Below are 13,202 nucleotides of genomic sequence, written 5' to 3'. Positions count from 1 at the left end.
GACACTTGGGAGTTTGCACCTCAATTAAACACATGGTGTAGGATAATTCCACTCTGAGTGGTCATAGTTGTTATCTCATTCCACCTTTATTGTACTTATCACATTATCATCCTCATCATCAAACATACTTCATTGCATAATGGAGGATGATCCACTTTTTTTGGACATGTGATTCCACCTTGTATGGGTGATAGCTTATCTTCTCCTTATCATTGTCTCTTATCACCTCTCCTATATAAGGAGGCCTATTATGTACATTTTAAATCAATCCATTGGATGTCAATCAAGTCCATTATCAATAATAGCATTCTTGCATCTTCATGCAATTTTCTTACCAATATCTTGTGGAAGTTTTCTTGGTCTTGAATTTGATCCTAGGGTTGTTGTAGGGTCACCTAAAACTCTAGCAATAGTCATTGTATAGATCTATTAAACAAATGATTAGTCAAAGTGCCAAAATAATTTATAATGTATAAAGGGCCTATGTGTATAACAATTCCTTATGGTTGTGACATAGAACTATGGTGTAGTCATAAGGAAAAGAGAATAATGATACCTACTTCCAAAAATAAGGAGAATCTCAAATTTAGTAATGTATAACAATAACCTTAGCAAAGAGTGAAAAGTATTATTAGCCAAGGAATATATAATTTTGAAAGTATACCTTCAAGTGGAAAGAGACCCTTGAAAGGAAGCAATATTGGCTACAAGTTATCATCTACCTTTAAGAGGATTTCTCAAAGAAAGATAACATCTTCAAGACAAAAAGATGAGGAGACGAAAAGTGCACCCTCCTGTCCTCCTCATTTCTAGGTAAAAATTATATTATTGATCAAGGATAATGCACTCTAAGCCCTCAAGTAAGGGTATTTGTTTAGGATATGCATGCACTTTCCAAGAAAGTAAAAGATTGTAACTCAAGATGTAAATCTCCCAAAAATAGAGAATATCATAATGTAAACAAAAAAAAATCTTTAAGAAATAAAGAATTTAATGTAAAAAATAAATACTATATAAGTGAGAGAATGCATCCTTATAAAGGCATAAGCGATTGAGATGTGAAACCTTTCCCCTAAAGAGTGAAGGAGAGGATGAAGATAACCCAGTATATACCTTAAGTTATAGATTTTGTTAAGTAGTTGTATTCTTTCAAGCAAATAAAATGTCTTAACCCAAGATGTGAATCTCTTGAACCAGATAATGCCCTTATGTAAAATAAACAAATACATGAAATAAATAATATAATGTTATAAAAGAATCGAGGAAATAAAGGGATAGTGGATATTTTGGAAGATATGGCAGTAGAATCAGTTAGGATAATCACTAGGAGTATAAGGAGGATATAGAGTACTAAGGATACCAAGATGGTGTTGATCTCCAAGTCATGTTGCCAATTAGTCTCAAATACTTAGTCTTTTTAAGGAAGAGGTTGTTGATGATCACTACAACCAAGTCATTCTACTAAGGTTGAGCAATGTATTTAATTTGTGCAAATATAATATATGGACCAAGTAGTAGTTATTGCCAAGAAAAATAGTGGTTGTTGACTACTCCAATTTGATATTTATTTCTAAAGACAAACATATTATAAATCCTTATTCACTCCCCCCCACCCCCCCCACCTTAGTATCTTACTTTTCCAATAGACTTCCAACAATTGATATCAAAGATTTAGTTCTCTTAGATAAAGTTTAACCACTTGAGAGTTAAGATCTTGGAAATAGTGGCCTCCAAGTTGGGAAAGATCATTGAGAACCAAAAGCTTGACATACATATTGTGCAGCAAGAGAGGAATTGAATAAATCTTTAAAGATAAGGAAAGACTTTTCTAGTTTACATAATGATACTCAATATCAAGAAGAAGACACTGAAGGAATACTTAACAATGGAAGTTCTAGTTAAAATGATGTAGCAATAATAGACCTATTAGAGAGGAACAATATAGTGAATGAAGAGATTATAGGATTAAAAAGAGAGAATGAAATCCAATCAGTAAGACTACGTGAAGTGACTAAACTGAAAAGTAAAGTTGAGGAAGACAAGATAACGGTAGAAGAAGACAAGAGACAAATGGCCACTAGACTTTATTAAAGGAAATATGATGTGTATAATATCATAAACAATTAGTTTGACATGGTAAATCAATTGTTACTTGCAAATCAAGAGTTGAGTAGGAAAGACATGAAAATTGCAAATCCGATGTCACAGAATGATCAATTGAGGAATGTGTTACAATCTAAGACAAAACTCATTGAGAGGATAAAAAAACCTAATGAAGAAGTTAGATACTTTGAGGAAATGATGAGAATACCAAGAAGATCCAATGACACCTCTAGATGAGGCTATACCAAGCACCTATCATCTACTAAAGAAGGAGAATTGTCAAAGAGTGGAGAACATAGGAATCCAAAGCCAAAGAGCAACAAACCTACATGCTATCATAATGGAAAACTAGGACATACTATTGGTGTAAATAAGTATTTATTTATTACACTTACTTAAGTTTAATTAGGTTAACTCATTCTTTAATTATTTTGCATTATTTTATTATTATTTTAGGTGAGACACATAGGAGTTTTTGAACTCTCATTAAGTTACGCAACTCTAATTATGCACACGATGTCTACAACACAGGAGTATTCATTATTCACTGAGTTTTCATGTTGACAACATAGTTATCCACACTCCTCATTTAGCACTTGTTGTCTACACCACTAATTTGCATGCTACACCATTGTAGGCTTATCCTCACATGATCACACTTAATCCCATGGTCAATGGAGGATAACCCATATCTGGTGGACATGTGCCTAGTTGTATGACTTATCATGTTGCTAACTTCTATGCATTCTAGAAGCTATCCTCAGGCCTTTATATATAGGGACTCCTAGTGTACTCTCAAGTTGGCTAAGTTGTCATATTGAATGAATATTGTCATTTTGATCATACTTTGTCTATTGTGTTCTACTATGTTCTTGTGTTGAGTTCTTTAGTTCTTGGGTGAATTCTGGCCTAAACCAAATTCTTACATGATATCAAAGCTGAGGGAGATTCTCTGCACATAGTCATTCAAAACTATTTATGCTTCAGCACCTCGACACAAATCTAGAGGATTTGTAGAAATTGGGAGCATCTAGAGCTAGATCTAACCTCACTATTACGTTCGGAGCATTGATTCAGTGAAGATTGACTATAAATTTTCCTATATTGAGTGAAAGTTGATCATGAGGCAAAACAAATTTGCAAATCAAAACTTAGAGGCCCGGATTTGCAATTCAGGCATGATCGTTTCATTGATCTGATTATTATTTTTTGGATCCGAATCTCTGCAATTTATTTTCCTATCTAGGTATTTTTTGAATTTTATTTTCAGATTCAATAGGAGGCAGAGAAAAAAAATTCTGAACCAGGCAGTGACACCCTGGCTTGGCTTTGTATTTTGTTGGATTATTTTACTATTTTCGTAGGGCATTTTCCTCTTAAATTTGGGCTGATTAAATCCCACTCAGCGAAGGGAATATTCTAAGCAATCCGGCATCCTTCACATCTCATCTAGGGGCCCCCTAAAAAAATTGGGTTGCTATCACCACGTTTGGGTCTTCTATTCACTAGCAACTTTTTATTTGAACTCTGTGGATTCATATATTTAAAAATGGCGCAGGGTTTTATACCCACCAATTTGGGACTAATGAGGAGTTCCCAATGACCACGCCAAAAACTCTAGCGATTATGAGTTTAAACCTTTAGCAATTGTGAGTGCAAGGAATTCCCCATGCACAAAGTGAATTCTGACTTCCTCTATAGTGCTTAGTGCTTGCGACATGTGGTGCATCGTGATTACTCTTTGCTGCCATGCGGATCGTAAACATGGATGTCACATCATAGTTAGCAGCACCAATTTACATCTGACATGTGGCATCTAAGTCACTAACACATCAGCATGTATAGTCAACAAATCCACATCATTCATCCACATAATTTTTCTATACAGTACGGTAAGACACATCATCTACCATGTCAACATTGGGAAAAATTTTGTGCTGACATCATCTTATCACTATCTAAAAATTGATGGCCATTTGGACGTCATTTCTAGGGAAAATTAGAACTGTTGTGATGGTTTTATGAGCATCAAATTTAACCCCGTCATTCACAGATGCAACCCCTCTCTACATTCATTTTGGTTTTTGCAATCCGACTTCAGGAGGCCATAACTCGGACATCTGGACTCTAAGTTAGGTGAAAGGTTTTTTGAAATTGGGTAGAATTTTCTAAATTTTTTAGTGGTGTAGCTGTTTTATGGTTTTGGCGCATGGATTGTTTAGGAATTGCATTTTTTGGTGACTGTACTTGCATAATCCTACATTTTGCAACTTCAAATGCTCCATACGGGCACATCTAGAGTCAAAAACAGGTTCTATTTTTTTTGAAAGTGCATATTTCTTCATCTACTATCTAGATCTAGCATTAGATTATAGTGTATGTGGACAAAAGTCACTTTCAACAATAGGGCCTTTCTTTGCTTTGTAATGCTTCAGAATTGTCGCACATTGTAAAGTTTCAGATTTGTACTCCATTAAAAGGTTGTAACAAAAAAAATCAGAAGTCCACAAAGGCCAAAATTTGTTAGTGGCCCATTGTAATCACACTACTAATAAAGTGCCCAAAGCATCTATTTTGGGGAGTTTTCTTGATCTAGTGAAAAGGGGGGGTGTTCTTGGTGTTGCGTTCTCTCTTTTCTGCACTTTTCTTTCATTTTCTACATTATGGAGAATTTTAAGTTTCCTAAATTAACTCCTCATAACTATGCTTCATGGTCAATCAAAATGTGGTATCACTTAATGCATAATGGAGTTTCACAATATGTAGATGGTACTCTTCCTAAACCAGCAGGTGATAAAGTTTTAGATAGCAAAATTTCAGCTTGGGTAGAAATGGATAGGAAAGCCCTAGGTGATATATGTTTGGGGGTATATGATAAGATCATGTATCAAATCAAGAAATGTACTACATCCAAGGAAGCTTGGGATACCCTCGAAAGCCTCTATGGTAAGGTGTGTGAAGAGGATGTGTCCAAGATTGAAGATGAGCTTGTGTCCTTAGATCCTAACTCATATGACTCCATCTAGGATTTCATCATCAAGGTGAATGAACTAAGGACAAAGCTTACTAATTTTGGGAGTTCTACAAAAGATGACAGATTGATCTATCTCATACATAACAAGTTGCCATCAGAATATTCCACATTTGTATCTTCTTTCAACACCTCAAAGACTACCTTAGGGTCTGCCTACAAGAAAGTGACTTTTGATGAATATGCTAAACTATTGGATGATGAAGAAAAGAAGTTGAAATCAATGGGGATTCTAAAAACACCTCAGTCCAAAGCATTGGTGGCTAATGAGGGTTCTTAGCATTCAACTGCATAATCTTCAAGTAAAGGAAAGGGTAAGAAGAAGTGGAAGAAAGACAAATCATAGGATGCAGAAAAGACAACACCATAATCCAATCAACAAGGCAAGTCCTCAAATTCCAACAAGAAAGGGGACAACAATAAGGAGAAGAAGAAGTGCGCATATTGCAAGAAATTGAGTCATGAAGAGCATGAGTGTTATCTCAAGAAGATTGATGAATTGACCAACATCATGAAGAAACATAATGTTCCATTGCCTAATTATTACAAGGAGAAAGGGTCTTCTTCTAATTCAAAGGGCAAAGGGAAAGCACTCATGGAAAATTTAAACTCTTCAAAGGAATGGATATTTGACTCAGGTGCCTCATATCACATGGGTTCTTCAAAGGAGGATTTTTCTTCAATGAATCACTCCAAGGTACCGCACATCTTCATGGGAAATGATAGCAAAATGGAAGTTGAAGGAAAAGGAAATGTGGAAATGGAAAATGGAGAGTTTCAAGAGGTTCTCTATGTTCCAAACCTAAGTTCAAATCTCCTATCAATCTACCAAATCACTCACCTTGGAGATTGACATAGAGTTGAGTTCCTTCCAGACTTAGTAAAGGTGCACAGTCTTAGAGACAATTCCTTGGTTGCAATGGGGAAAGTGAATCATAACAAGAGGTTGTACTCTTTCTCTCATTTTGTACCCAAGTCTCCTTCAAAGGCCTTGTTATCTCAGTCCAATTCAAACATGCAATTATGGCATGAGTGGTATGGTCATTTTGACTATCGCTATCTTCAGTAGCTTTGCACATACCAAATGGTGAAAGGTCTACCTCAAATCAACTTTTCTAAGGGTGAGTGTTCAATAGATTTAGTGGATATGCATCCAGAGGGTAAGTTACAAAGAGGGAAGTCTTCAAGAGCAACCTGTATTCTACATATGGTTCACATGGTATTAGTAGGTCCTTTTGCATTCAGCTAGGATTGCTACATACTTACCTTTGTTGATGACTTTTCAAGGTTCACTTGGGTCTACTTTCTGCATAGTAAGAATGGAGTGTTGGACACATTTCTAGCCTTTAAGGCTCATGTTGAATGGAAATCCAAGAAAGCCATCAAAGTAGTCCAAATGGACAATGGAAACATGGATGTGAATAGAAGACTTAAGGACATTTTTAGACATGAGGGCATTGATCTTCAGACTCCTTCAGCATTCAGTCCACATAAGATAGATGTTGCAGCACTAAGGATTAGGACTCTCAAATCTATGGCAAGTTGCATGATCCATGCCAAGTCTCTAGATCCATCATTAGAAGTTGAAGCAATCTCTAGTGACACTCATATTCTTAATCATTCTCCTCATCTAGCCTTAGATGGAAAAACTCCTTTTGAGGCATGGTGCAGTAGAAAACCTATTGTGACACACTTCAAAGTCTTTGGTTGTCCTACATGGGCAAAGAGATATTCTAGGGGATGCAAGGCATAGTCATCATAGCCTTATACTTTCATTGGTTGCGAAGATAGTGTGAAGGCATATAGACTTCTAGATCCTGAGACACATCAGATATTTGTGGAGAAGGATGTATACTTTGAGGAAAGTTCACCAAGCTTTTCCTCTACTCCTCTCCACACATCATACAGTGTGGATACGAATAATGATTCCAGTGATAGTGCTTCAATAGATTTAAACACATGGGGATCTATCGACAGTTGCAGTGAGAGGTCACTTTATTAGTTCAGTCCACATGCATACATTGCCACAGTGATAGGTCCAGAATAGCAGGGTACATTTAGTCTCCCAGATACAGGTTCAGTGACAAATTTGGGGGATAGTATTCATGATCTACCTCTTCTTCTTGATGCAAAATTACCTTCTTCAGTTGTCATGAGGGTTCCATCTGACTCTCTTGTTCATTCTCTACATGATTGATCATCACAAGTTGAAGTGATTTTGGATACTTATGTTCAACAGTTACAGAGACAGACAGTTCTTTGGGATAGGTTCTTTAGCTAGATGAGAAAGTTTTAGAGACATCACTTATCCATGGGATTCTTTCCACACACACAGTGAAAGTGTCTCATTTGTACCCTTGGCATTGTTTCTTCCTAACGGGAGGAACACCATTCTACAATCTTGGATCAGCTTCTTCATCGTAGCAGTCACTGTTCGAAATTTTTCTTTGGGGGGGGGGGGGGGGGGGCTCTTCTATCTCTCTTCCTCTTCTCATCATTCTCTTATGTATATACTGGATGTATGTCGTAATGGGGGGGTCTTGATTACTCCATCCATCCATGCATTCCTATTTATCTCTCTTTTTGGGGGAGGGTTTTTCCCGTGAGGTTTTCCCTCTTTCCCCACTTTATGGGAGATTACATATCATTATGTACATGGGTACCTAACATGGCCTAGTAGCCAGGACCCATATTGCATTTCGTCCTAGATTTCGTAAGCTTAAGGGCATTCCCCTAAGTTGCACTTAAGGGGGGATTTTGGTGTAAATAAGTATTTACTTATTACACTTACTTAAGTTTACTTAGGTTAATGCATTATTTAATTATTTTGCATTATTTTAGGTGAGACACTTAGGAGTTTGTGAACTCTCATTGAGTTATGCAACTCTAATTATGCACATGGTTTCTACAACATAAGAGTATGCATCATTCACTGAGTATTCATGTTGACAACATAGTTATCCACACTCCTCATTTAGCACATGTTGTCTAAACCACTAATTTGTGTGCTACACCATTGTAGGCTTATCCTCACATCATTGCACTTAATCTCATGCTCAATGGAGGATAACCCATATCTAGTGGACATGTGCCTGGTTGTATGACTTATCATGTTGTTGACTTCAATGCATTCTAGAATCTCTCCTGAGGCCTTTATATACAGGCACTCCTAGTGTACTCTCAAGTTGGCTAAGCTATCATATTGAATGAATATCATTATTTTGATCATACTCTATCTATTTTGATCTACTGTGTGCTTGTGTTGAGTTCTTTAGTTCTTGGGTGAATTCAGGCCTAAGCCAAATTCTTACACATATAATAAATCTATGTAGGAGCAAAATTGGTATGTCCAATCCCAAGCCTAAATTCAATGGGTATTGCTTTAGCTATAACAAGCATGGACATTAGGTACAAGAATTTAGATCAAAGACTAGTAATATACTTGTTACACCTAGATTTGAAGGATACCACTACAATTGTCATAAGCATATTCATAAAGTTCAAGAATGCAGATCTAAGGCAAAACCTAACTAGACAACACATGGTATAGTTGTCAGTATTATGATGAATATGGACATATTACAAAAAAAAATATTAGGACACATTTTAGAGGTAAATCCAAGAGTTGGATGAATGGAAGTTTGGTTTGCTATAGTTGTCATAAAATTGGTCACTTGAGCAAAAATTGTAAAACTAAATCACTAGCACCTGGAAATGAATAAAATAAAGCTGAAAATAGTGTTGAGATGAAAAGGAACAAGATGAACCAAACTTGGAAAAAGAAGGTAGAAGTAGGTAGTAGTGGAACCAATAAAGCTGAGATCACCTAATCTGATGGATTAGGTGTTCACACTACTTCTAGCTTAGTAAACAAGGTATGTAAGAAACTATACATTTAAATGTTTATTATACACTAGTTCCTAGCACAAGATGTGTTAAAGTCCATATATGCATAAGCTAAGAGGCATTAGGACTAATTTGAGGCAAGAATCAAGAAAAGAATTCATATACACAATTGGTGATAAGCACTAGCATTGATGTCTGAAATGATCAAGTTTTACAAGTATAGACTGAGCTCCTATATTGATTGAGTTAAGTGTGGAAGTGTTAATGGTGATAAAGTTTTGGTTTGATCGAGTGATGGAAGGAAGGAATGGTGCAACCAAGTTCTCATGTGAAAATTGAGACAACTGTATTACACTCACTAGAGTATGGAACATTTATTGAAGACCTAATTTGACTATTTGAACTTATGCAGTAAATTTTATCATTCATTTTCACTCACTAAGTGCTCAAAGAACTTGCAAAGTGACTCAAGGTGATTGAACAAGAAATTTTGGAAAAACTTATGGAGATTTAATAGGGTTTCATTGGCAAGTAGAATGAAGTGTTGAAAGGCTTGTTTTTATTGAATTACTCAGAACCTGTATTTTTGAACTTTAACCTAGAGAAGAGACAATAAGCAAAACTGTTGAAATGAAGAAGCAAGACAAGAAAGTAAGAAATGTTCAATTAGTTAGAAATGATGCTTGTCCACCTTTGAATTTCTGAGTTGTGTTGGAGATTGTGATGAAGGGATATCCCTCAGGTACCCTATCATCAATTCTACCCAAGCTAATAATGATTCATGATGTAAGAACATGATTTATGTGAAAAATTACTGAGATTAGAGACTATGAGCTGAGGGAGGCATTTAATAATTTGTGTAAAAATGGAGCATTGAAGGCTAAGTACAAGCATGTTACTTCAATATTTAATGGATCAAGATAGTTTTAAATCGAGTTCATGACATGCAATTATGGTTAGATAATGGGCCAATAAAATTTACCAAAGAGATGATCCACTGAGTTATAGGATACCCTGCTCTTGAAGGGAAAAGAACTATGTGATGCCTATTATGATGTGCATCCTAATCAGATCATAGGTTTATTTAGCATGGTTTTCTCCCCATACTATTTCTATAGGAGTTTGGGGGTAGTGCCCCCAAGATGGGGTCAAGTGCCAGTGCCCCTGTGGGGTCTGTGCTCTTTGTTGCAATACAAGGTGGGATCAAGGGGCAACACATCCACAAGGGTTTTTCGGGGGAAGTACCTCTGAAGCCAAAAATGACCTTATATTATAAAAGGTGTCAACTATTATTTTTCTATTATTCTAGCCCTAATTTTGTAAGCAGCAAAAAGCTTGTATAAAAAGGCTTAGGGTTAGGGATTTTAGTAATGTGTGATGTGAAAATTGGTTCTTGTGGTAGTATTGAGTTGTAAGGGATTACAAATTGTAATTAGGTTGTAATTACTTGATAATAATAATATTGGACCTATTGTTGATGGATGTAGCCTAGGGATTGGGTGAACCACATTAAATCTTGGTGTCTTGTGTTCTCTTTTATGCGATCTACTATTTTTAGGTATTGGTTATATTTTCATGAAACTATTATTTATATCCAAAGTTAATCCTAACCAGTGGTATCAGAGCCAGGTTGGTCATCTTTTTTTTAGCCAGACCGTCATCATTTTTTTTAGCGATCCTCTGCAGGAAGGTCTCATGGTTGAGTTGGAGTCTCACGGTTGAGTGGGAGTGATGGTAGATGAGGGTAAGCTGAGGATTGACAAGTTTAATGGGTAGAACTTTTAGTTATGGAAAATGCAAATGGATGACTATCTTTATTAGAAGGATTTATGGAAGTTGTTGGAAGGAAAAATGAAGAATCAAGGATCTATGACAAATGATGACTGGGATCTTTTAGACAAAAAGCCACTCAAAAGCATTCAATTATGCCTAGCACCATCGATGGCACAAAAGTGAAGACGATAGAAGAGTTGATGCAAACCCTATTGAAACTATATGAAAATCCCTCTACTTAAAAAAAGGTACTTCTCATGAAGTGTTTATTTAATACATGAAAATGTTAGAAGGTGGATCTATTGCAGATCATTTAAATGAGTTGAATACTATCATTAGTTAGTTATCTTCTATGGGTATCAATTTTGATGAAGAAATTGGGGCTCTCTTGATTTTGTGTTCTTTTCCTGAAACATGGAATGGCTTGGTAATGGTTGTAAGTAATTCCATTTATGGATCTAATACTCTAAAATATGATGATGTATCAGTGTTATTTTGAGTGAGGAAACTCGTAGGAAAACCTCAGGTTGATCTACATCAAGAAGTGCTTTGAATGCACAAAGTAGAGGCAGAATGACTGAGAGAGGAAATAATTTTGAAAATCATGCCAAATCAAGAGGAAAGTCAAAGGGGAAGAGGTATCAGTCCAGAGGATTGAGAGATTGCTGGTACTATGGGAAATCAAGGCATAAGAAGAAATATTGTTGAACTTGAAAAAACAATGAAGGAGATAAACCAGAAAAGAACAAAGAGGCAAATGTGGTAAGTAAAAAATCTGAAGAAGATGCTTTACTTCTGTCTTTAGAAAGTGTTGATGATTCATAGGTTTTAGATTCTAGTGCTTCATTTCATGCTACACCTCATAGAGGTTATTTTATTGATTAGTCGAACAAGATTTTGGGCTTGTTTATTTGGGGGATAATGAACCCTATCAAATTTTTGGAAAGGAAAAAGTTAAGATTAAGTTGTAGAATGGGAATCATTAGCTACTACATGAGGTAAGACATGTTCCAATGCTGAGTAGGAATTTAATTTTAGTAGGGCAAATCGGTGATGAGGGTTGTGTAGTTACTTTTAATGATAAAAATTGGAAGGTTTTAAAAGGCTCCCTTGTAATAGAAAAAGGTGTGAAAGTAGGCACCTTATATCTTTGTATAGGTCATATTATTCCTTCTACTTTAATTGTTTCAAAGAAAATGAATGTTCAGGAATAGTTGTTGCAGTTCAGTAGGGAGAACAAATAGTTGTTGTAGATTCTAATACAGCATTGTGGCACAATAGACTTGGGCACATGAGTGAGAAAGGTATGGAAATACTTCATTCAAAGAAAGTTTTACCAATTCTAAAATGTGTCAATATGGATTGCTGTGAAAGTTGTATGTATGGAAAACAAGAGAGAGTGAGTTTTGTGAAGATTGGAAAGGAAAATAAAAGTGAGAAATCAGAGCTTGTGCATACAAATGTATGGGGACCAACTCAGATATCTTCCCTTAGTGACTCTCATTATTATGTTACATTTATTGATGATGTAACTAGAAAAGTATGGGTTTATTTCCTTAGACAGAAATTTGATGTATTTCAAACTTTTAAGAAATGGAAATGCTTGGTTGAAAATGAGATTGGAAAGAAATTAAAATGTCTTAGATTTGATAATTGTGGTGAGTTTTGCAGCCATGAATTTGAAGATTATTTCTCTGCTAATGGTATTCATAGACAAAAAACTATTCCAAGAAGTCCACAGGAAAATGGAGTGGCTAAATGCATGAATAGAACTACAATGGAGTGTGCAAGAAGTATGAGGTTGCATGTGGGGTTTCCCTTAAACATGTGGGTGGAGGTTATTAATATTATTATATATTTGATTAATAGAGGTCACTCTACTCCTTTGGGTTGTGGTAGAAGGTGAGATATTCTCTTCTCAGAACCTTTGGTTGTGAAGAATTTTCTCATATAGATTCTAAAATTAGAACCAAGCTAGAAGCTAAGTTAGAAAAATGTGAATTTTTTGGATATGGAATTAATGAATTTGGCTATAGGCTTTGGGATTTTAAAAATCATAAAATCGTAAGAAGTAGGGATGCCATATTCAATGAGAAAGTATTGTAGAAAGATCTATTGCAGCAACATCAGAAGAAAGAAAATAATGTTGTAGTGTTGGATGATACTCCAAAAGTTGATGTTCTAGCAATTCCTCATGATCTGCAACAACAAATACCACACACCCCAGTGAATGTTAGACAGTCAACAAGGATAAGTAAACCTCCAGAAATATTTTTTCCTTCCTTGAATTCTATTTTACTTACTAATGCTAGTGAACTTGAATGTTATGATGAAGCTATGTAGGTGGATACAAAGACCTAGTGGGAGTCTGCAATGAAAGATGAAATGAACTCTTTGCTGAAAATAAGACATGGGATCTATGCAAGTTGCCTATGGGTAAAAAAGCTTT

The sequence above is a fragment of the Cupressus sempervirens genome, chromosome 2 (genome assembly GCF_028749045.1).
Source record: "Cupressus sempervirens isolate cs-2001-9-10 chromosome 2, ASM2874904v1, whole genome shotgun sequence".
NCBI lineage: Eukaryota > Viridiplantae > Streptophyta > Pinopsida > Cupressales > Cupressaceae > Cupressus > Cupressus sempervirens.
The sequence above is the reverse complement of the archived record's forward strand: the minus strand, read 5'-3'. Positions refer to the sequence as shown.